The sequence below is a fragment of the Atta colombica genome, unplaced genomic scaffold (genome assembly GCF_001594045.1).
Source record: "Atta colombica isolate Treedump-2 unplaced genomic scaffold, Acol1.0 scaffold153, whole genome shotgun sequence".
NCBI lineage: Eukaryota > Metazoa > Arthropoda > Insecta > Hymenoptera > Formicidae > Atta > Atta colombica.
In genome coordinates this window covers 1,031,724-1,034,829 of record NW_017259243.1, presented here as the reverse complement: position 1 = coordinate 1,034,829, position 3,106 = coordinate 1,031,724, and the positions used below count along the sequence as shown (strand labels likewise).

At 33.8% G+C, this 3,106-nt stretch overlaps 1 protein-coding gene across 4 annotated transcripts in view; it reads right to left on the bottom strand.

The window, feature by feature from the left end:
- LOC108685393 (leucine-rich repeat-containing protein 70-like) overlaps positions 1 to 3,106 on the bottom strand; it is a 20,966-nt gene that overhangs the window by 3,064 nt on the left and 14,796 nt on the right. The window lies entirely within an intron of this gene.

The following is a 3,106-nucleotide window of genomic DNA, read 5'->3' as shown; positions in this document are numbered from 1 at the left end:
TATATATATATATATCTTTAAGATATTATTTAAGACAACTCTAAAATAATAACCGACTATGAATGAATTATAAGACATAGATTCCTATATATAAATTTAAAGAAATTATCTGTATACTCTGTATATATTTGATTTTCTAACTAAAAACTATTAATCCTATTAATTTAAGCATCGGATTTCCTGATTCCATGATGTGACGTCTCGGTGCAAATTAGTGCAAATGAGTAAGTTAGAGCAAGAGCTAAATTGCAAGTATGATTTTATTCATCGTTATGACGATTTACATTCGACCAACTCTTTCCGCTGGCGAATGCATTACAAAGGAATGCGTCGACGCCTTTGGCCAGTAGAGATAACTGCACGGTCGAAGCTTTCGTCAGAACAGTACGCGTTGCACGCCCGGCTGCACACGGGGGCGAGGAGAACCACCCCTCACAATTCCTTCGGTGCCGCGAGAGCGAGCACCAGCACCATCACCATTACGACGTACATTTGCCTCCTCGAAACTGCCAGACAAACCCCGACTCTTCACCCCTACCGGCTATCTATATTTCTCGGCATCGCCCTTGCTTTTGGCGCCACGATTCTTTAGTTTTCGGACACCGTCTCACCCGCAGATCCTCCCTTCACGCGAGAAAACGCCGCGTGTCGGGGATGAAATCATTTGCATTCAGATTCCGAGACATTGGGTGTCTTTTTGCGAGCGTCGCTTTTCTTTCTTTCTTTATAAGGTAGCGTTTTGACCGGGGATTTTCTTTGGCGACGGGTCCTCCGGAATTCTCCAAGCGGAATTTACGCGATGACAGAAGCGTTCGTTGGATCGATGGATTCAACGTGTCGGAATATTTTTCTTTGTTCCCGTCGACGACTCTTTCTCTTTCTCTTTCTCTCTCTCTTTCTCTTTCTTTCTTTCTCTGATGATTGTCATGCGCATTTAATGATTTCGTATTGGCTCTTTCCGGTGGGGTTACTCGAGTCATCCATGCGTTGGACAATTGTATTTAACGCACAGTGCCATTGTTCTCTTTGATGTACTTGCCAAATCAATATTGCTGTCTACACTTAACCGCGCAAAATGTCTCGTCTCCAGGAAACGATACAATTGCATTTGACGAGAGAAAATTATAGATTATTTCGTAATTTTAAAATCATTATTTATTTCAGCTGTATTCTTACATCACTTTCAAATAGAAATGCATCCTAAATTCCTAAATCTTTTAATTCTGAATTCACATGCATTTTTATGCATTTTTTAAATAAAAATTTAGTTCATTTAGAAATGATTTTTCCATAATAAACTTACTGAAGTATCGAATGAAGTATATGAATGATTTATCGATACTTCAGTATCTTTTTTTAATGATTTCAATTTTAATCAAATAAAAATAAATTAAACTATATAATTAGAATGAGAGATCAGGATAATTGATATATTTTCAACTTTTATCGATGTACAATACATTATTTCGTAAAAATTATCTGAATTTCTTTTGGAAAGAAAATACAATTTTATGTAATCTTGTTTTATTGATTCGAGAGAAGTGAAATGATCTTGTATCGTCTTATCGCCGTTTCGAGAAAGAGCAGAGTTTATTAAATTTCGCGCACCAAAGTCTCTCTATTCTACGAGTTCTACTAACCATTGCATAAGAACGCTTCGTAATATCATTATACGAATTGGCGAATGTTCCATAAAGGCGATACTTGTGCGAATATATAATTCGAGCACTTTGCCAGCAAATGTCAAATTGTGTTACATCAACTTCGTTGCGCATATGTACCTAATACATATTTGACGAAAGTGGAAAAGTATGAGTGCTAATTGCGATGTTTATCTTCTAGCAAGCTTTATTGTACATAAATAGCGCAAGGCTGTTTAATTTAGAAATTAAATATTAACAAGCAAAATTATGAAGTGCTATATATAAATTTTTCATATTGTTTGACACATACATATACCGAAATTATGCAGCGAAACGGTGCGTTTTTGTAATATTTATGAAATTGTACTAATATATACATATAATTAATGTTATAATTAAAAACTGTATAATTAAAAATATAATTAAAATATGCATAAATGAAACGTGGATATTTTTATATCTTGCGAATATATCTAGAGAAGTTATTTCGATTAAATGCGTCGGGTTTTGTTTTCTATTTACTGACAAATTCTACAATAATTTGTAAATTTAATTAGAACGTTGTTGAATTTACAATATTTACTTCCTCAATGTCATTAGAAAATTTCAAATTAATTGATTATATTGTTTTGGATGTAATGATTTCATTATATATTGCAAAATATTGATATGATAGATATACATATATCACAATATCGCTAATGTCAAATGTATATTTATGTATATTTATTAATATAATGCACATAAGAAATTGTTTAATATTTAATAGTTTAATAATCTAATATTTTAATTCCTTATTCCTTAATGTACTGTACACAAAATATTCGTTTAAGATGGGATAAATCCGTTCAAATTATACAATTGAAAGATTAATGCCGAATTCAAGAATTTCAATTATCATAAAACTATCTCATTGAACAACTGAATGTTCCGGAAGAAAATTATATCTTGTGAGAAATAGCGTGCATCCTTCCGATGAAAGATTCCAATTATGCATTACGAGGAAAATGAATCGCGACAAAACCATGTAGTCATTTTATTGCGACAAAACCGTGTAGTCATTTTATTGCGACAAAACCGTGTAGTCATTTTATCATATAATCGTGCAAACTAATATAGAAACCGTAACATCTGTTTTCCGCGTTTCCGCACGTAAAAATCTTGCAGTTTCGTGATATCGACATGATATGGATCAAAGCGCATTTCACCACGGAAGACCGACGCTTCGCCTATATTTCTCTAACCCGTACCGGCCATGAAAAATGACTCCACTGCCACAAGGTTGCACGAAGTATTCCATCACATATCTCATTCTTCGTACATCAAACGTGACGTCTCACGTATATATCTGCGTTCAAGCTGTTGAGATGCTTTTTCTTTCGTACGCAATATCGCTGGATTTATCGTTATATACTATGTCGAAGTAAGAATATAAATAACGCAATAAGTTATTTATATACAGT